At 39.0% G+C, this 23,172-nt stretch overlaps 1 protein-coding gene across 5 annotated transcripts in view; it reads left to right on the top strand.

Annotated features, from left to right (window-relative positions):
* Window positions 1-23,172, top strand: part of raraa (retinoic acid receptor, alpha a) — a 220,678-nt gene that overhangs the window by 61,603 nt on the left and 135,903 nt on the right. Inside the window, exon 1 of one of the 5 annotated variants that reach the window (XM_047376754.1) lies at window positions 8,577-8,597. The exons of the other annotated variants lie outside the window; for them this stretch is intronic. The gene's annotated coding sequence lies outside the window, so the exon portion shown is untranslated. Of the gene's footprint in view, window positions 1-8,576; window positions 8,598-23,172 lie in introns of those variants that run through there. 5 annotated transcript variants of the gene reach the window in all.

Genomic DNA, 23,172 nt, shown 5'->3' with positions numbered 1-23,172 from the left:
TGCCTCTCGCCCATAGACTGCTGGAGATAGGCACCAGCTCCCCGCAATCCACTATGGAATAAGCGGTAGAAAATGACTGACTGACTGATATAGAAAATATACAATACATCTTTTGGATTTTACTTATGCACAACTATTGACTAATATGCACACATTTCCGTCTTTACATACACATTGTTTTTGACAGCGTTCTTACCCCATATAAAACAATCATAGTGTATCTTCAGGGGCTAAGGTCATGTCTGTATGAGCTAGATTACAGAGTGAACAAATACTGCTGCAATTCAGTGATCAAAGGTAGAATAATCAAAGTTGAGGTTTTCTGCTATGATCCAGGCTCTTTGCGGTTTGCTCAGATATTCCCAGAGTTGTCAAGCATATACATATTATTGATTTTATTAACTTTTATATTGTATCAGTTCTGGTCTAACCACAAATTGTCTAATCTTAAATTAGTCTGTTTAGTATTGGAGACAAAAATGTTAATTGGAATATCCCTAATTATTATAGTGCTACATGTTCTCTTGTCTACCCCTGTTGCTTTTAGACCGCTGCCCAATGAATCTGATTTCATTTACTTTGATGTTTATTTAATGTATTTGACCTTTTAATGTAAATTGACATGTCAGATTTTTCTCAGCATTCAGTATTTGCTTGTAGAAAGAGTCTCTTTGTGTCTTTCGTCCTTTAGGGGTAATTGCAGCTGACTGAATGTTGGCTTGTGTAGAGTGGTTGATCACATCTGATGACAGACGTACACTGCATACCACTGAGGATTGTGCCTGTTTGTGGATTTTATAGATGTGTCTATGCAGACTATGCCTGTTAATAACATCTGCTTACAAAGTCTAAAACCTTTTCCTTGTTTTATTTGAACACAAAGAAATCTCCTAGAGGAAATCTGCATATTGTCCATTTAACCCAATTTCTTTTGTGCAGCGTGTTGTGCTCTAAAGTCCCCTCGTTCATCTGTTAATCTCCCTGCATCTCTTCATCTGTCTCCAGTCTGGATCTTGGCATTAAGGCTACGAATTGAGCTGGCATCACTTGGCGTACTTCATCAAACAGAAACAACAGATAATTCTAGCATTGTGTTCAGAGAGGGAAGTCAGGATAACTCAGTGTGTGAATGACAGACATGGTTGCCCAGAAGGGCACTGCATTTTTACATGCATCACTGTTGTACATGTATTTACTTTGCCACTAAAGCCTTATATAGGAATAGTTAGTTATATAGCAGTTGTTTGAATTAAAACAATACCAGGGAATTGAATACTTGTAATATGTGTAATATGTTTTTTGATCTTGTACAGCCTGAATAATAAATAAATAAAAAATCTAAATATTCAAATATGTACATGTAAGCCTTTATTAACGAAAACATTCCATGTATCATTCAGAGGAATTAGATTTTATATCAGTTAGAAATGTTTCTTTGCTCATTGTCTCTCATCAACTTGCACTTTAATGCCGCTCATTCTAAAAGTACAAAGATGGGTCATTGCATTGACAAGAGTTGTGTTTACTATCTCAGTTTTTCAGAGTATTTATAAATGCTGTTTGCATCTCAGTATATAAACAACTGATTCTACTAAATCACCAGCTAGTGTTCATAAATGTAAACTGCTAGTAATTGTTGGTTTCACAGATCAGAAGTCGCCACTGACTTGGAAGGTTGTCTAAAACATTGCTTGGAAATAAGGTTATTTTAAATTAAGAGATCTGTTTTCTAGGATCATTTAAGGTGTGTGGAAAATACTTTCCCTGATCTGTCTTCCTTTACAGACACATAGAAACAAAGTGATTAAAACTTTTACAGGGGGAGAGGTTTAAAGTGATGTGAAGTGGAAAAACTAAACCAGTTCTCTTCCTTTTTTTTTAATAACTAGTTAGGACTCAGCTCTATCACCAGCTCTAGTTTAGCACTGAAACTGCTTTGTTTGGAAAAACATCATACATTTTGTGCTCGTTCCACAGAATCAGAGCCCCTAAAGTGAACATTCATAAATCCTATTGTGAACCTAGAAAATTTAAAACCACAATTAACCAGCTGTCTCTGAGTAAAGAGTTTAGGTCAACAAAGACAGTCAATGAAATGATGCTCTAAGTGTTTGCACAAAGCTTTCAAGGATCTCCTGTGGCTGTCTGCAGTTGCCAGTATTTTGGTCCAAGCCACAGTCCTTCAGCCCCTGACATAAAACTTTGATGATCCCCATTTGTGGGTGAAAGTATATGTCATTAACTTTGACCTGATTTTACTGAACTAAAAAGAATCACCTCACAGTACATGCTGTGGGTTGATACCTGTAGAGACCGAACATGTTGGGAGTTCTTCTATTTATTCATTAAATGAAAAAGAAAAAAATCAGATTTTTCTGTACTTGCAAATAACAAATCAGAGCTGATCAAAGGAAAATGCGTGTTTCCAATCCAACTGATTAATAGGCACATCTCTTCAGATCATCACACCATAAATTATATTAGGCTACATTCTGATTTTTATATTTTTCTTTTAGAGAAATGTTTTTGATAGTTATCTATTTGATGCCAGATCCCAGTTAATATCCCATCTTACGTAAGAAGCAGGCAGAAAATTAATTTAATCCCCCGGTCCTTTAGCTGATCAGTCAAGATGTGGCTGTGCTGTCTTTTTGTTCTTTATTTTAGATGCAGCACACCGCTGTAGTTCTCCGCTTTGGAAGCAGTGTGTGATTGTTTGTTGCCGTGTTGGAGCTCCTTGCCTTTCTCTGTGTTTGTCAGGTGAGAGGTGGAGGGAGCTCTCAACCTGTGGACTGAAAGAGGACCTACTAGAGGACCTACTATAGAGTTGCCTAGAGGCCACTAGCAGAGCTTACACATACACACATTGATACAAAGTTTGGTGCACATCACTGTGCGTGTGTGTGTATGAATGAGGGTTCTCTGTCCTGCACTGTATGCCGTTTCAAATTTCAGTTGGTTTTCTGCATACGCGTGTGTGTGTGTGTGTGTGCATGTCTTTGCTCAGTCTGGCTGTCCTCTTGGCACGTAAATCATAATGGATCTCATTATCCAGCTGGGATGGCTTGGTGGGGCCTTTCTGGCAGGAGATGATAGCTGGATGGCTGAGAGGCTCCCGTCACACAAATTCATTCTCTCTATCACACACGGAGACACACACTCTCTCACTCGTCTTTATCACTCGTTTTTATTTAGCTTGTGTAGCTACTGTAGGAGCAGTTATGTCTCATTTTTACAAAAAATAACCTCGAAGGATGAACACACACAAACACAAAAATGCATACAGCGGCAGACTTTGCAGACACAATGGACATTAGCAGCTCAGCTTGCCATCAGACAGAAGGCAAAGGGATGAAAAGAGGAGGAAGGGAAGGGTGACATTGGTTTTATCCTCTTACTCATTTCTTGTTGTCTTTCATCCTTCACTCCTGTCCATCACTTGTCTCTCTATAAATCTCATGTCTCTTTGTTAATGCACTAACACATGCTATATCTGGGAAATGCAGACTCTTGTGCTGGAAACACAGGAGTCTGCATTGCTCCGCCTAACATGGTTAAGGCCTACACTGTTTGTCTGGACATGACCATTACCCAAGCCAATTGCTGGGTTTTATACAAGCTAGTTGCCAGCAACGTAAACGTAATCTCCCCCCCCCCGACTCTACTACAACCCCCTGCCACACACACACACACACACACACAAGGAGGGGGTAAAGGCTGATGAAAGATGGAGCGAAGAATGGAGTGCCTGAGGCAAAACCAACCCCAGCCGCATCCTGACTTGACTGACTGATACAGCTAATAAACTTTCATTTAAGCTAATGTCCCCATTGTTTTTTCTTCCATCTGTTTTTTTCTCCTTTATTACCTTTGTCTCTATCCCTCTGCCACATTTGTCTTTCATTTCCCCTTCTCTTGTCTTCATTTGTTGATTTCTCTCCTTTTACTTTTACTTTTATTTATTTATTTATTTTTTGCATAGAAAAATGGTTCGTTAAATAATCAGCTAGAAGCCAAGTTGTGCAACAGGAACACAGCACTCAATCAGCCCGAACAGCAACAAATAGGGCTGCTGGCAACGGAGTGAGGTAGAGACACTGTATACAGCAGTAGGTCTTTAACTGAGCACATTGTATAAATCAAAAACACACTGTGCAACAGCAGTAAATGTCATAAACTGGGAAACAAGAACAAAAATAAAATACAGATTCCAGGCAGTGTTAACTCTGTCATACTTTTTCCTCCTTATAAAGAATATAAACAGGTATTTTATGAACCCACTATAAACCTTTAAATACTGAACGTAATTAAGTAATTTACCATTTTCACAGGAAGTGAAAGGGCTTTTTCAAAGACTACATCTGGCTAACTTGTATATGGGTGGTTTCCCTTCAATGGTTACTGTGTCAGTACATGTTGACTGCGGATACACTGTATAAGCAGTGTTTACTCTTGCTGTACTTTCAACAGGATTTGCTGCAAGGCGTTGGGAAAACTTTGAAACGGCTTTGAAAAAGGATTTATGTGAAATTTCAGTCCATTGTCATAAGTTCTCGTGGTATACAAGACGTAAACAAATGTTTTGCTTCATTTTAGTTGTCAAATACATTTAGCTTTAAACATTATTGTCCATACTTAGTCAATATCGTGTATCTGCTTGAAAATAGAGCAGCTGAAATGCAAATAAATAACCCACATGATTTCAACAGCATTACTTCATTCTCATCTGGACAGCAACATGTATTTTGTCAATAACCACAGCCTTCAGTATACTCATTTGGCACGTAACATTTTTTGCTGCCATTCCTTTTGAGCATATTTGATGATAACTTGTATTTTTCTTACTTTATAAATTTTGCATTTTGCTTCAAACATCATAAGATTTAATGGACAGGGGTCAGGTGCTCTCTAGACTGACGGATGTCTGAGTACAATGCATAGAGCGAGGCCCATGAAACAAACAGATGGGAAGTGAACATCATTGTAAAGTTTTAAAGAATACTTAAAAATCCCTGTTTGATTGACAAAATAATGTACATGCCCTATAATAGAGCATTGTAAGCCATGGGCAGGAACCCTGGCTGTGATTTTTTTTTTTAAAACCACATGGCTTGCTGCCTAACATTATTTGTGCAGCAGACTTAAAATTACAGTAACAGGTATCAAGAGTTTAGGTGCTTCTGGAACTCTTATAATAATCATTTAAAACTGGTTCAATAGGGACTCCGATCTGATGCTGTGCATTCCCTAGCTTTAAGCTATATTGAATATTTCTGCTGCTCTTGATTGAGAGAGGTATGGCACAGCTCACTTTGACTTTAGTCACTTTTAAAGTAGTCTTGATCAATATCTGACTTTCTATAGAGGCTAAGATTTCATTCCTAATGTAATCAGAGGTCACACTAATACAGTATATCTACAAAATGGAATGCTTTAGATTTATTCTACTTTAAAATGAGCCGTTATTTGTATGAAAAATTATTGTGAATAAAGTTGTGACCCAATAAATGCAAACCTGTGATAGTTAAAAATGAACAGCCTTTGATTAGACCTTCAGAAAGAGCATTGAAACCATGGTCATCATTTGGCATGGAGGTGATCCTGAAAGAAATCTGTCTGTATGCGCTGTTTATACTGTTTAAGAAATGTATTTTTTTGAAGTGCAAGAAGCTTTCTTGACAATTTCTGCTAAGGTTTTCGACTTGTGTTTGAAAAGTGTAAGAAATAAATAAATGTTAAGTGGAATTGCTATAAAAACATTTTTCTACCCAAGATTTAATTTTTGTCTAAGAGAATTCACTGTTATTGCCAATGGTATGCCACGAGGAATGCCATGTCACCTTCACACCAGGTTTCCTGACTGTGAATCAGTGTGTGAGGTGTTGTCAAGATATGTACAGCATGTTGAAGCCCTGCAGCCTTCATGTTTAGCTCACCTACATATTTGTGCAGCCTTTCAAGGAGCTCCACCTGAATGCATATGGGTGCAGCTCGACTGTTTGCTCATCCATCCAAAAATGATGGCATCTGGTCCGGAATGGGAGGTGTGCTACCAGAAGTGAGGCAGACAGCGTTAGTATTTTTTAATAAGAAGGGCAATAACAATAAATCCTACAGGCTAATCACTGGCACGGCAATAACCCCACCTCCTCCAAGCCCTATACCCAGGACAACGTGGCATTACCCCGCCACTGCTGCCTTCAATTACGCCATTCATCATGTGTCTTATCTGGCTTCTGCTTTGATTGAGTGTGTGGCGGGAGAAGTTGCAAATCCTGCATCCTTTATACCAGTGTGAGTGTTTGGGTGCTGACAGGGATGGAAAACTGCATTAGGGAGGATATGGGGATGTGTGGGTGTATATGGGACAAATCAGTCAGTGTGAGAGTACGCACAGCGAATCCATAGGAGTGTATAAATCAAAACAGATGATCGTCCCCTGCTCTGATCCACTCTGTCGCAGAAAGTACCCCAGTTTACCCCCGCCCCCTTACCCACTATTGCTGCAGTAACTTCCCTTCTTGTATTCCTCCGCCTCCTCTCAGGAACAGATTTGTCTGGAGGCCCCTGTATAATCTGCACCAGTAGCGGGTGTTGGAAAACGGGCGACAGATTTTAATAAGCAACTGGGTGCTGTAATTTAGCAGCCGGGGAGGGAGATTAGACTGATTGATGCTGGGCTCTCCTAATGGTCCAGCCTACGGCCCCCAGCCTAAATTGGTGGTAATGAAAGTTTTGTGCAAATTGAGATGGAGCAAAATAAGACATCCTCTCCACTTCCCTCGCTCTCTATCTTCATTCTTTTCTCTGTTTCTCCCTGCCTGTTCATTTTCCTCTCTGGGCTCTCAATCTTTTTGACAAGGTTTATCTCCTTTGTTCTTTCTCTTCTCTTCCCTTCCCTCCACTCATTTTGAGCAAATCTTTGTCCATCCCTTTTTTGTCTTACTCCTCCTTTTTTATGCCGAGATCTGCTCACTTTGTCTGTTTACCAGAATTGATTTGCCCTCCTCCTGTTTTTTCACTTTAACTCTTTACATTAACTAGTTTTTCTCAGGCGCTCCTACTTCCATAAAGAATGTTACTTACTTTAATTTGAAATTACTGATACTCTCGTTTATTTCTTCTGTCCTATCTTCTTTGCCAGTAGGTGTGCGATAATGTTTTGCATATGTTTCAGGAGAAATGTATCTAGATCAAGATCGATGGAAATCAATATTTTTTTGTTTTATTATACCTTCCTATTTTACATCCTTTTTCTTTTCTCTGTCTGGTTCCTTCTGCCAAACATTTTCAGGCAGCAGATATTGCTAGAAGCTTTGTAAGTTTCGTGTAAATTTCTCTACATCAACATTTCCCCTGGAAAATTCCATGTAATTTTATTCTTGGTCTTGCCACAAATTATCAACTGGAATTACGTCTGGACTTTAATTGTGACATTCTAACACATAAATATGCTTTGATCAAACCCATGCAGTTGTAGTCCTAGCTGTATGTTTAATCTCAGATTTTTGGGACTGTGCTTTGACTGTGCATGCTAACTGCTGCTATATTGCTGCCAGTAAAAGGGTGGTGTCAAAAACACAGCAGTTTAATAAAATAGTCAGATCACAAGCAGAGGGAAAAAAGCTCAACCGTGCTTGTTTGAAGAAAAAAACAGAGGGAATATCTGCTGTTTCCTCATTTTGGACAATTTATCTCTCAGGGAAAGCATACATACAAAAACTGGATTCATTGCCTTGTGAGAAATTACTGTTCCTCTTCAGTTCAAAGATTGCCCTGTGTTTAGCTCTACTCATCTGTTCATCAACAATGGTCAGCTTCCTCGTCACTGCTGTAAGAAAGCAGACCCCCACAGCATGGTGCTGGTCAGATTTGTGGAGTGCCAAAACTAATAGATTCTCTCACTTGAGCTGTTGATCTCCGCAGGGCCATAAAAGTCTTAATGGGTCTCATGGCAGCTTCTCTGACTAAGGTTCTCTTTACATGGCCTGTCTCTTTTGTTCAAGATCCATGTCTTGGTAGGTTTACCGCTGAGCCATACCCTTTGCAATTTCAGATAATGGATTGAACTGAGTTCTGTGAACTGTTCAAAGCTTGACATGTTGGTTTTTAACCCAACCCTGCTTCAAACGTCTCCAAACCTTCTCCATGATCTGGGTGCTGTTTTCCTTGGTTTTCATGATGCTGTTTGTTCGAAAATGTTCTTTGATATTCTTAGTTATTCACAGAACAGCTGAATTTGTTTACTATTGAGGTGACTTCTAAAAGACAGTTGGTTGCACTGGATTTTATTTAGGGGTAATCGAATAACAGGGGCTAAATTCAAATAGATGACACACGTTTCGGATTTTTATTTGTAAATCATTTTTAAAAACATATATGCTTTTCTTTCCATTTCAAAATTATTTGTAAATACCCCATTAAATGCAGTATTAATGGAATTGGCTCCTACTGAATGACGAACTGCAGAAACATATGTTTTATAAGAAGGCGATGCAACACAGGATGCTTTAACTGTTGAATTTAACATCTTGGAATTTCTATCTTTGCATCTCAGATTGGAGGAGGCACACAAGCTGAGATCTTCTAAGTCACATGTAAGCAAATTTTTCTTCGTACTAAATCTCCAAAGCCCTTTTTGCAAAACTCTTCTAACAGTGAGGTGTACAGTAGCAGGAATAAAACTGTATGTGTATTGAATACAGGCAGGGGGAGAATGGCCTTGGGGAGGTGGGCAGCGGTAATCCACTAGTAATGGAAGACTCAGCACTGTATATAGCATTTCCTTCATTTCACATGTTGTAAAATCCCCCTTGAGAATGGATGGGATGTTGCAAAGTCACATGGGATTTGTTGGCCCTCCAGGAATCTATTTATAATGTATTTACATGTGCTTGCTATAGAAGTTGGAGCGTATTGATGTGCTGTTATGAATGTGTGCATTTCAGCTTTACTCTTTACTCTTACCCATTTCTGTGTGTCATATATGTGCATGTGGGTGTATTTGTGTATTAGCCAGCTTCACTTCCATTTTTTCCAACAACACAACCAATGCCTAGAGGCACTTTTCAGTCCCGTTTTCCTCTTAACTCCCACGCAGCTTTCTGCTTGCTGTAATTATTACTTAAGGCCATTCTGGCTGCGTTATGTGCCTCCTTTTTTGCTGCCACTTTGAGTTATGCACTGTTGTATCATTAATGGCTTCATTTTACTATGAAGTGCTTGTTATGAACATTTAAAAATCTTGGTTAGAAAAGTAAGGGTGGGTGTTACACCATAACTTTAATGTTTGGACGTGGTGCAGTGTATGCTATATGTTTGTAATGTAACATCATTTTAATCATGTCACTTCCTTACCTTGGATCACTGGGATCACTGGCCTCATTTTAAATGTTTCTTCATATCACACAACAAGCACCTTTTTTGCAGTATCCTGGACAAATGTGAACACAAACGGGTATCCTAACGCTAATCTGCAACTAAGCCTGTAAATACACAGTAACTGCCTGTGAAGTTTATCTTGGCAAGAGGCAGCCTTTGTTGATTTCTTACAAGAGTCTGTGGCTAAAACCCCAGACAACACAATGTAATCTTGCCTTCCAAGTGCCTGCAACTGCCTAAATGCAGTGTGGATGTTGAGCTGCTATGGGAAGTGTCAAATCAGATGTGGTTTTTCTTCATAGGAGCTGTCAAGGCTTTGTGGGGTTCATAATTATGCTGCCAGAGTGTTTTTTAATGTTTTTTTTTATGTAAGGTGGGCGGGGGTTGTAATGGACGTAGAAAGAGGAAAGGGAAAGGTGCTTTTGTCTGAGTAAAGGATAGATGAATCACAGAATGTGCTTAGATTGTAAACTTGTGGGAATTATCAGTTTCTGGTTGCTTTTTATCAGTCAGAATCTCCATTGACTTATATTTAAATCACATGCTTCAACTGTGATTTGCCACATCACAAATTATTTTTTAACATCTTGCCCAACCGTATTCTAACTTTTTGCCTTATTGACCGAAGGCAAACTCATTCAAAAGTAAAAAAATTGGCTATTTTCAAAACTCCTCTGGACTCTAGACAGATACAAATTCCTGATGAATTCTCCAGGATTTATTTACAAATCTTTAAAAGCCCTACACTACACTTTAATAATTAAAAGGCATTGTTTTGTTTCATGATTTGTGGAACCTACAGGTACAATAATAAGACTTGATTGATATTCAAGCAGTTAAAAATTAAGTTCTACTAAAATGTCCAGTAAACATAAAGATACATTTGATTGCTAAGCTGCTTGTTTGAGAGCCTTGAAAACAGGTTGCTTTGATAAATTACCCCTTGTTATAGAAGTTGTTGATAATGCTGCTGTTTTTTGTCTCTTTTCAGCTTTCTATGAAGGGTTGTGAAGATATGATCACAGGTTATGTACCTCCTATGATGCCAGCTTGTGGAAGAGCAATAATGCAAGAAATCAAGAGCGTAGGAATTGTCTCCGTTTGCTGAATGCTCCCCTCCCACCTCATCGCTTTCCGGTGGATGATGCTGTTAGATATTAAGTGGAGCGAATTTAATGCTTTGAAGTTCCCCTTCATAAGATTGTGGGATATGCCTGATGGTGTGATTTAAGTTGGAGGTGGGGGTTTGTGCGTCCTCCTGGCTGGTTTCGGGAGATGTGTGAGGCAGGATAAGAAAATGAGGGGCATGTGACAGGGGGGAGGAAACGAGAGCAGCAAGGGGCTGATGGGAAATAGATGAATGGCGTGCCAATGTCAGAAGTGGTCATGTGCAGAGGAAGGAGTAGAAGAAAACGATAGAGGGGAGGATGGAAGGGAGGGCTTGACTGATTAACCTGTTTACCTCCCTGAAAATGCTCCCGGCGCCATTCTGATTAAAGTTCAGTCTTTCATCTATCATCACCGTGGCCAGCTCAAACCTTCAGAGCTGCCGATACCAAACATCATTACAACAATCCAGGCTCGAATCTGTGCCACTCCCTTCACCTTCCAATAGCGAACACAATAATGTCAACCAAAAATATAATTTGCGTGTCATCCTTCCTCGTCCCCTCTTGACTTTTCAACATCGACAACAACCCACCTTCTTATTTGTTCTCTCTCTTTCTCCCTCACATGCTGAGATTGTATATGTCTGTTTGTCTTCATCTACTCCTTCCTCTCTGCCTTTAAGCTTCTTGCTCTTAAGATTCACAGAGAATGATGCTTCTGTGTCTCAGGCTGTTTCCTTCTATGACCTGCCTTCCCAACTTAAGGCTTTTAGCACCTCCAGCATAATACGATTACTCCCGTTCAGGGAAGAGGAATTGTCAATGGCTTTCTATAAATATCTCTCCAGTTTAGTCACAGCAGCACATTGGTGCTAGAAGTGGACTGGACGCAGAGATGGGTAGGGGCAGAGCTTCATAAAGTGTTTTTGTCACCCAAGCACAAATGTTGGCTTTTAAAAAGCTTTTTGCACTCTCATAAGCTCATTTTATGAGGGTATGTGTGTGGACAGTTAGAAAATGGGAAAATAGGGTCTATGATCAAATTCTAATAGTTTATCAAGGAATACAATTAACTCCTGTTAAATGAATAGATATATTTAACCTTAACTGTTTTTAAGAAAAAGCAAGGAAACCTCACCACATTTAAATGTTATGTTTTCCGAAAGATGCTTGAATAAGATAATAAGATAATAATCTTTAAATTAGTAAAAAAACAGTAGGAATTTATGAGGATTGAATTTGCACCCTAGAAAACCTTTAGTATTTGGTTGTTAGAAATGATGTCTCAATCAGGATTTATTTGTCACAGATCAAAGTAATTCTGTAATCAGCAGATGCAGAGTCCTAGTCTGATACCTTATTACGGTAAATGCTTGAAAACACCTAAAGATGCACTGATTGGTTGATTTTTGTCAGTTTATAGAAGTCTTTAGAATGTTGATGTTTTACAATAAGTGTTCATAATGTTCTGAATAAGAATGGTGGATAGATGTTAAATTGTGGAGCATTGAGTAGGTCTGTTCACACAGTATTATCTTAGATTATTGTTTTTATCTGTCTAAATACATCTTGACACCAGGTGTAACAGGGAAGGTTTTGGCCATTTCATATCTTCCTTGACATCTTATATGGTGTTACAGCTGCCTGTGATGGACTAGTTTCATTCCACTGATGGTTCTCCTAAGACACACAAAGAGGGGATACATTTGTACACACAACTACACACCGACTTAGCCCTCGGTCATATATATTTTTGTAAATGTGAGCGGGATGGTGGTTTGTGTGCAAAAGTGTAGAGAAAAAAGATCAGTGGAGCTCCCACAGCCCCCGTTGCTGCTCTCAAGGTTAATGTGAGACTGACAGGAGACGCTGTTAGCAGCTTCTTTCAGATTATTAACGCCTATAAAATGCAGAGCTGATTCATCCTGGTGGCCACAGTGCATTAAGATCTAACAGCTTTATGTCTTAGTGTCACTCACCCTTTTAGACAGAAGCTACATCATAATTTCCCATTTCTTATTAACTCCTATTGTCTACACCATAGCCTGCTGTCCCATTAAAGGAATAGGTACTGCCTCATTCTCATAGGTCACTTAACACATCCTATATGTCATTATTTCATGTCATTCCATTGTCCGCTAATTGAAATGCCACCAGCATTGTCTGAATAGTCCAATTAAGGGACAGAATCCCTGTTCCTAATTGTCACCACTGTGTTATAGGCAACCTTATTCATTTCCACTGTCTGTTTGACTTGTGTGTGTTTTTTAGGGAGGGTGAAAAAATGCCGCTGCAAGACATGAATGTGACTGCACCAAAGTCTCATCTAAACCATTTAGACCTCATTTACATTTTAATTCAGTCATTAAAACAGCTGTTCTTATCAAATACAAGGTGATGTGTAGCATCATGCTCAAGGACACTTTATTGGGAAGAGTTGCAAGGTAAAACGACAAAGAGTGACATAAAAGTGTTTTCTGATTTAATTAGAAGTAATATTTTAGTTATTTTCTGTAAAACATTACTGGTTAAAAAGAATCTGTTTCATCCAATGATCACGGTGGGTGGTACAAATTAGAAAGCAGTGTTTGGAGACACAAATCTGACAAATGCAACAAGTAGATAGTTTATTGTAAATCTGCTAACACCACAAAAATTAGGAGAGCATTATATAATTTGATGGGGAGAAGGACTGTTTTTGTCTTTTATCTCTCATCTTTTTCACAGATTACAAGAATAGAAGTGATGCATGTCAACTAGTCATCAGTCAATCAATTTAACCAATCAATACTCATCTGCTGATAGCCCAGAGAGACAATTGGTTAAAAAAAACTATTCCAAGATACACTTGAAACAGTCTTCTGTTGGAGTAACGACAGACTCACACCCAGTTATGTTTAAAACTAGGCACAGGCGTGTTACACAGTATGAAATTATGTAGAAATACCTTAGTTTGTCAGTATTTTTGCAAATATTTAAAACAGAAATTATACAACAGGATCTAATTACTTTAATATAAAATAGAAAACCACCAATTATTCCTACTGATGCCAAAATAATGCAGGGAGATGCACAGAGAAACAAACTGGTGACTGGAATCTGGCAATTTCTAATTTGACCTGCCAGGATTAGTTACTCAAAAATGTGATTTTTTTTAATCAGTAAATGCACCATACTAAAGGCTCTCTGTTTGGTCCATCTTAAACAGACCAGAGTTGGTTTCCTCGGATAGTTGGCTTTGGTTGGGCAAGTGTGAAGCTCATCTGAACTCTGGTCCGCTTGAACACAAGGGTCTTGCTTCACTTGTAAGTGAACCCTGGTGCGATTCTCTAACAGTGGGAAGGCAAACAGACTTCCCAGTGATCCAAAGAAAGGAAGTGACATGTGATTTACAGATGAATATGTCATCTGATAACTTGGTTACTGTGTGTGGAAGTGCAGAAGGTCATCGTTGTCTCTTTCTTTCTGCAGTTAATTCTGCTACATGCTTAATACGTCACTGCCTCACCTTCTGCCCATACTGGGACAGACGCAGCACTACAAAATCTTTGTAAAAAAATACCGAAAGCTTTCCCAGTTTGCAATTTTAGTACCAGAGTGTCAGTAGAAAGTGTAGTAGTTTTCTTTTAGTCTGCTAAGCAGCAGTGGGGATTATCATGTGGGTGAGAGGCAGTGGTGTTGTTCTATGCTCCATACTGTCAGAGAGAACTGTGATCACTACAGCACCAAAAAAGGTCTCTAAATTGCAGAAACAGCATGACAGAAAGTTTTGCTACTTTTGACAATACTGACAGTACTTCTTTAAAACCTTGGCATGGCAACTGTTCCCTATCTATTTGCAACATACATGCACAATCAAATGTACTCTTTTCTTAGTTATGTTTCCTGTAAAATTGCTTCTTCTTTTTGTTTAGTAGCAGTTCAAAGTCTAGAAAAGCATGAATGTAGGAATACAAGAATCAATAAAATCCATGAACTAAAGTAAAAAACAAATGTGTATCTGTCAAAAGATTGAACTTTTCAGCTGTGAGGACACATTGAGAATGTGTAGTTAACATACTTGGTTTAAAAAAAAATTGTAAGTATTGTATTGGCTTGGTACAAGATTTTGGTATGAGCATTTTGTTTTGTAAAGGGTAATGTGTTTATTATGAATTTCACGGCCGAAATAAATTAAAGTAAACTGAACTGAAGCGAACACATTTTTATCCATCAGACTGTGTAGCCATGAAAAAGAAGAAAGAAATTGTAAATTATTTTTTTCCCCCTCATTCCTCCTCATTTCCCCCCTCCCACATTCTTTCTAATGGAAAGCAGCATTAAAACCAGCTACCTTTTAACACATTCACAAGATAGCCCTGAAGGTTTATGTAGCACATGCATTTTTAAATGTCATTTCATGATTCCTAGAGATTAGGCAGAAAAGGGAGACAGTGAGTCTCTTGGAATTTGTCACCTAGGCTCAGGGGTGCAGTGGCCATCGGGAACACTGGTGGCCTGGCCACTGGCCTGGCACCCTCAGCTATTGGTGAAGGGCAGGACCAAAGGCTTGCTTCGGAGCGTGCTTGATTTTTTAAAAAGCAATCCATGCCATTCTTGCGGCTCACTGGGGCATCTGCCTCGCTGAAGCTCCCAAACGGTCCCTCCTTTCTTTTTCAGAGGCTGTCGGTCACTGCAGTGTAGGGACACACACAGAGACGGCTAAAGAGGAAAGGAGGAGCAGAGAGGGAGAGGATAAAAAAGAACAAAGCACTGGCTGCCGATGCAGCAAAGTGCTGTAAATGGATATTTATACACAAGTGAGCAGGTAAGACATAAACACTAGTGGCGAAGAGTGAAAATGCTAGCATAGCCTCTCCAACAGAACTAGCTTAATAAGTAGGTTATTTCCACTTTGAGAAACCTAAGGGGACCAGTAAAAAATTAATAAAATAAATTGTAAGTTTTTACAAAGGAAGTTGCATATTTTAGAATATGGTGAATGAACAGAATTGGACAAAAATATTTCTTTAATGCTAAAATGTCCATACTTCTAGCAGCCCAAGAAGAAGAGCTGGACATAGCTGGACACTCCGTGACGTCTTTCAGTCTGAAACAAAAACACCTTGTTCCGATATGGCGGTCTTAATCCATGCGAGTCTCAGCCGAGATCGGACAGAAGACGCACTGTGCGTGAATGTCTCCTTGTGGGCAGGAAGGTATAACTCTTCAAACTTGGCTTCACAGTGACTACAATCTGACGATCGAATACCTGCCAATCGAAAGCAACTACAAAGTTAAGTGCGACCTCCTGCATTAAATAATCCTGCACTCATATCTTAAAGAGTAGCTTGGAAGTTTTCTGTGTGAAGCCTACAGAGAAGCAACTAGAGAGTTCCCAGCAGAGACCTTGTCTCTAACAACGTCAAGTGAAACGGTTTCCCCATGACCTGGAGAAGGTCTTGGAACCGCCATACTGCACTCTGGTGCAGCTGAATCCCCGCTGCTACTGAGAGCAGCCGCCTGTCCTTTGTTGTGCCGCCACGAGACTGGCCCGGACTGGACCAGACAACTTCAGTCCTCCACTCTTCAACCTAGGACATCCTTTTTTCAGAACAGTTCACGTAAGAGGTGGTTTTTGAGCAGAGAAAATTTGTTTAGGATGAAATAATCTAAATACTGTTTATTTCATGACATTTTGTTTAAGATATTAAAGTGCTAGCAGGCTGTCTTTCCATGTGAACAGACCTCTCAGCTTGGGGCTAGTTTTTTGTTCTGTGTGACTTTAAAGACAAACTTTATTTAAAGGGTGGTTGGTCATACAGATTGGCCATAACGAGCCGTCAACGCTCATGAATTATAATCTTTATTAATTGTATTTTGAGAGGTACTTGTTTGACTTTAAGGTAGTGGTGAATAAGCTATAGGCTTACTTTTGTTAGCTAAAGGGTACCACGCCTCCCGCATACCCCGAACAGGTTGCCAGTTCGCAGGGCAACACGGACATACACAGGACAAACAACCACACTAACACTCATTCACACTTAAGGGCAATTTAAAGAAACCAATTAACCTAACAGTCATGTTTTTGCACAAGGAGAACATGCAAACTCCATGTAGAAAGACACCTGGCCGGGAGTCAAACCCAGGACCTTCTTGCTGCAAGGCAACAGTGCTACCAACTGTGTCACCGTGCAGCCATATTAAAAAAAATAAAATCATAATAATAATCACAACACTATATACCCGTCATACACTCCACTAATAAATTACTGTATATGTATATTGAAATCCTTGTATTTTTTGTATTATATTTTTGTTGAACTTTATTTAACCAGGTAAAATGTTTTTTTTTTAATCTTTTAAACACTGTCCTACTACTCTTGGCATACCTGTGTACATCACCTATTTATTCAAAAGTTTTTTGCAAATTGCATTTCATGGCAATTACAGTGTCTTGCGAAAGTATTCGGCCCCCTTGAACTGGTCAACCTCTTGCCACATTTCAGGCTTCAAACATAAAGATATAAAATTCTAATTTTTTGTGAAGAATCAACAACAAGTGGGACACAATCGTGAAGTGGAATGAAATTTATTGGATGTGTCAAACTTTTTTAACAAATACTGAAAACTGAAAAGTGGGGCGTGCAATATTATTCGGCCCCTTTACTTTCAGTGCAGCAAACTCACTCCAGAAGTCCAGTGAGGATCTCTGAATGATCCAATGTTGTCCCAAATGACTGATGATGATCAATAGAATCCACCTGTGTGTAATTAAGTCTCCGTATAAATGCACCTGCTCTGTGATAGTCTAAGGGTTCTGTTCAAAGCGCAGAGAGCATCATGAAGACCAAGGAACACACCAGGCAGGTCCGAGATAGTGTTGTGGAGAAGTTTAAAGCTGGATTTGGATACCAACAGATTTCCCAAGCTTCAAACATCCCAAGGAGCACTGTGCAAGCAATCATATTGAATTGGAAGGTGTATCAGACCACTGCAAATCTACCAAGACCCGGCCGTCCCTCTAAACTTTCATCTCGAACAAGGAGAAGACTGATCAGAGATGCAGCCAAGAGGCCCATGATCACTCTGGATGAACTGCAGAGATCTACAGCTTAGGTGGGAGAGTCTGTCCATAGGACAACAATCAGTCGTACACTGCACAAATCTGGCCTTTATGTAAGAGTGGCAAGAAGAAAGCCATTTCTCAAAGATATCCATAAAAAGTCTCATTTAAGGTTTGCCACAAGCCACTTGGGAGACACACCAAACATGTGGAAGAAGGTGCTCTGGTCAGATGAAACCAAAATCGAACTGTTTGGCCACAATGCAAAACGATATGTTTGGCGTAAAAGCAACACAGCTCATCACCCTGAACACACCATCCCCACTGTCAAACATGGTGGTGGCAGCATCATAGTTTGGGCCTGCTTTTCGTCACCAGGGACAGAGAAGATGGTCAAAATTGATGGGAAGATGGATGGGGCCAAATACAGGACCATTCTGGAAGAAAACCTGTTGGAGTCTGCAAGAGACCTGAGACTGGGACGGAGATTTATCTTCCAACAAGACAATGATCCAAAACATAAAGCCAAATCTACAATGGAATGGTTCACAAATAAACGTATCCAGGTGTTGGAATGGCCAAGTCAAAGTCCAGACCTGAATCCAATCGAGAATCTGTGGAAAGAGCTGAAGACTGCTGTTCATGAACGCTCTCCATCGAACCTCACTGAGCTCCAGCTGCTTTGCTTCTTCCGCCATTAGCAGAGTTTCATCCAGTCACTGCTTGACCACCTGATAGTAAGACAATAAGACAATTATCCACACCACAGGGCATTGATAATATTACCAGTAGATGCTAAACAAACATCATTGAGCACTTAATGAAGCACAAGCTAGTGGTCTCCTACCAGATTAGGGGTAAGTCAATGTAAATATTTCTATGGTTAAGTTATTCTGTTCTATATTTCCTTACATTTTTGAGTTTGTCTCCTTTTTTTCTTTTACCTTCCAAACACAGAGAAAGCTTTCAGTTGATAAAACTTTTTATTTGACGTATGGTCGGAGTGTAAAGAAATCTTGCAATAATAAACTGCCGCTGTCTAATTGCTTTCAGCATGTGACTTTGCCTGGTGAGGTAAGTCTAAGTGATTGTGATGAGGCTAGTATATGATGGTAAATGCTTTAAACCCTGTTGTCTCTGTTTGAGACTCTTATTTTGAAGTGTAAAAGGCCGTTGTTTGTCTATTGTTATGTTGCATTGACATAGTTTTTTAATAAAAAGTCCTCTTCATTTGAGCTGATAATGCATGGTTACAAAAGCATTGAAGACGTCTCTAATATGAATAATTTATAAGCACTGTTGGAATACCCCAATTGGCTAACTGGCAACAGCTTTGAAGCGTTCCATTAGCACTAAATTAGAGGGCTGTTTTACAGATTTTAATCCGTTCACTGCATTGTATTTTATTATATCTAGTTTAAATTTTAATTACAAGAAATTGATTATTCTATGCTGAACAAAGATTCATTGTGTCATTTATTCTACTTGTGAAAGTAGAAAAATTAGCGCTCAATGCTTTTTAGGTATTAGGAGCCCCTTAGAATTAGACAAGCATTAAAACTGAACTATTTAAACTGATCAGAGCTGGACTGGATTATTCTACACTGATTTTGGATTCTTTAAAACACAGCTTTTGGTTAGTGAAACATTTTTCTATTTATGGAACAAAAAATTGGAATTCTTAGTTATCTCAAAACTATGGCTAAAAAATTGTCTTATTCTCATGAATCCACAATTGTGTACGGTTTTAAAACCAAAGCTAGATGTCTCGTTACGCCCTTATCATGCGGTATTACAAACATAGTTTGGTCATATTGCATTAAAAAAACAAAGGTTTTCATTGAAATTGAATTCTCTACTTTGATAGATATTACGTCTGCTTAACGTATAGGAAAAACCTTAGAATCTCGCTTGTTTTTGTTGTTATTGTCCCACTCCAAACTGTGATCCTAAAACTGAGGTATTACCAACCTACCAAACAGTGAAGATGAGGCTTGTTGTGCTTTTATTCTTTTTCTTGCCCTATAGAAGAGATCTTTATCATGACTACACATTGCTTTTTCATTTTCAGAAGCTGAACAGTTCTGGAACAAAGACTTTGAGCTTTAATAGGGTATTGAATACTAGAATACATTGTATTATATTTATCTTAAACATAACATAATGGAAATATTTCTCGCTATATTGTAATGAACTGGAAGTATAATAGTAGTATATAAGAATAATCCCCAAAAAACAAATGTTTACTCTTTATTTCTTTCTCATATGAAGATGCTCACAGAGATCATACAAAGTCACTCTTCTTGATGACCCTGTTGCTAGGTAGACTGTTACGAGAAAACAGACTCCAGCTGTTGTTTTTACCTTTTATACTTAGTTTTACATGTTTCCAGACTTCCAGATGGTCAGTGGATTTACGTGTTCAATATATTGTGTCAGTGTTTGGCTTATATTTGTTCCTAATCTTGCAGCTTTGGTATTTCTCTGATGACCTCTGGACTGCTCAGCCAGACACACACACAAACACACACACACAATGTTGAATAGCTAATGAATGTGTCCTAGAAAGGTCGTAGCTGTTGACCTCCACTTTGTAGTATTCATCCGTGTCGGGATTGACCTACATACCCCGACCCGCTGTTTTATATAAGCATTAATACACATGAATAAACAGCAAACGCATAGTGACAGTGCTCTCAGTGATCTCACTTTGACCCACATACTGCTACTGATGGCCTGCTTGGTTAGCTAATGGCATTGGTGGTGAGCTGTAGAAATGTGTATTTTGTTTTCAGAGGACAAAATGACATACAGCATGAGGGTCAAGCTTGGTTAGAGGTGTTAAATAAGACACAACAAATAAGGCACAGCTCTGGGTATCCTCCATGTGTCTCTTGCATACTGCAGCTCGCATGATGACATGGAAATTTCATCATAAATTGACATGTTTGCACAAACCATGCAGGCTCTTGTGTTGTGTGTGGTTCTTGTTTTTGAGAGGTGTTGTTGTTTTGAATCAGAACTGACTAGCAGTGGAGGATGTACAGTGGGGAAGATTTTTTCATGTACAAACTGGAATAGATTTTATGTGATAGACCAACTCAAAATAACTGCATCGTTGAAGTAAAATGATTCCTGAGGGTTTGCATATATTTTCAGACCCCTCTACTCTGATCATATCTCCCAATTAGCAAATAATGCTCACTGGTGAGTACTTTGCTAAATACAAATATATGCCATACCTTTTCATATTTCTGTTTGTAAAACATGTTGAAAAAATGTTCCCTCCACAATTATGTCTTTTTTTGGTCCATCACATAAAATTCCAATAAAATCTATTCAATTTAGTTCTAACATGACAAAATGTGAAAATGTTCCAGGGGTGTGAATACTTCTCCAAGGCACTGCAGCAGTTTGCTACCTATCAACGCAATGTGTCACATGTACAATGTAATTCAATATCATTGTATTAAGTCATTTATCACTGGTTTATCCTCGTGTCCTGAAACCTTTTATAAATGACTGTGCCAGGGCCGATAATAAAAGCTGTGTGCCTCTCTGTGAATATACTGATGTACACAGTTGCACTCAATAGTGAATTATTCAGCTAATTGAATTTTGCTCTCTATAAACCAGACTGTAACATGCCCCATGGAAATATAGTGACATTTGTTCTGGGGAATCAGGCTGGCTTTTTGTTTACACACCCCCTATGTACATACAGTGTTTGATGCCTTATCAAAAGCTCCATATTTGTGGTTGTAGTCAATACATAAGCACACTCCTTTTGTGCCTCATAATGCATTCTGCAGAGTAGTTGTTGCACAGAAAATTGTCCCTTATAACTGTGTTGATATATAGTTGTGTGCACTTCTCATTGTGCCATACACAGAAAGAAAGATTTGTTTTCTGTGTTTTTTTTAAAGGCGTACTGTTTTTGACATAAAAGTTGACTTGCAGGAGTCAGAGGGCGAGTCCACTCATAAAACCAGCACTTGTTTGATCCTTAAGCAAGCAAGTGGTGGTATAAACAGGAAGGGGCCCTTGCGCTGTAGTGCGTCATACACTCGTGTCATTGGATCTTCTGTGTTGGAATGTGCTGGAGTGTTTCACATAACATTGTCAGCCAGATATCCTGGATAGGTACACAAAGGTGATACAACCTTAAGGCCTGACACACGCACTGGATTGTGTAGGTAGGCTGAGGGAAAACAAAACGTCTTCTGAAGGCGGCTGTCTTTGGTTTCCTTCATGAAGCAGGAATGATGTAAACGTGTTTGCCCATATCTACAGTATGTTCACGCATAATGAAGTGTGGCAGCTTAAGTGTTTTGACTATGAATGTTCTTTTTTTGTGTGCTTGAGTTTCTCAAGAATATGGAGTTAATTTCTGTTGGGCCTCATCCACTAACTGGAACCAGCTTTGAGGGGGACTGAGTCTCTCTCTCTCTCTCTCTCACTCACACACACACACACACACACACACACACACACACACACACACACATCAATATAAATATCTATATATCTATATAGATATATCAATATAAATATCTATATATCTATATAGATATATCTATATAAATATAACTGAATTGTATGCTCTGTTAGGGCACAGTCAGCTCCCTGCTTTCATACTAAACAAGCTATTATGTTGTTGTCATCCAGTAAATAAAAGGATACTCTACCACTGCAATTATTACGAACTTGGTCTTCCATTTACAAATGTCCTCTACAATTTACTCAGAGCAGGCCCTAATTTTATTCATTATTGAAGTATATCCACTTAAAAATATTAAAGTGCTACACTTTATCCATTTATGTACGAAGGATGTGTGATGCAGCCTATAGAGATCCAGTTTGTTTGACTATCTAAACCTCAAGCTCCTAATGGTAGCCTCATAAAAAACATTGTTATGCTCTAACTGGTCTAGGCATGGGCCAGTATGAGTACAAAAAATGAAGACAGAAAAGCAAATTGATTATCATTACTGTTTACAGTTATAATAACGCTATCTAACATGTATTTATTATTTTAAGAATTACTCTATGCTTCATACAGCTGTTGAAAACTCTGGTCACTGCAGAACCTTTTCTGCCATATCATTGAATGGACTTTAGGCAGTAGGGACAATAGGGATGTTCGGGCCACTGGGCACATTTCTACTACACTTACCATTATACCAGATCGTGGTGACACATCTGTTTCCCTGCATTGTTGTTTTAAAATCTGAAGTTGTGTTTGTCAATTTTCACTGCAGACCTGGTTGTTTTTCAAGAGCTTCCCAAAAGTGTTTAGCTGCTAACAACACAGCCAGAAGGTTCACAAGGGAACGCAAACCTATCTGCTGATGTGCTGTTCTGATCCAATTAAGAGGAACCCACCCGGTTAAGATGGACCTAATTACAGGGCCCAAGAGTGAGGCGCATGCAAAAAAAAAACAAACAATTGGGGTGTTGAAGATTTAGGGTTTTTGTATCTGACTGAGCCTTAAACAATTTATAAAGACAGAGGGATATGGTTGGTGAGGCAGAACTGAGAGGAGGCAGTGTTTGATTACTAAAAGAAATAAGATGCACTTCAGACAGCAGACCGCAGGAGACATGACTCTCTCCCCACTGAAACCTACAGGCTTT

This window comes from Girardinichthys multiradiatus, chromosome 10, assembly GCF_021462225.1.
Source record: "Girardinichthys multiradiatus isolate DD_20200921_A chromosome 10, DD_fGirMul_XY1, whole genome shotgun sequence".
In the NCBI taxonomy this organism is placed as follows: Eukaryota; Metazoa; Chordata; class Actinopteri; order Cyprinodontiformes; family Goodeidae; genus Girardinichthys; species Girardinichthys multiradiatus.
Note: the sequence above shows the minus strand (reverse complement) of the source record. Positions and strands in the feature narration are given on the sequence as shown.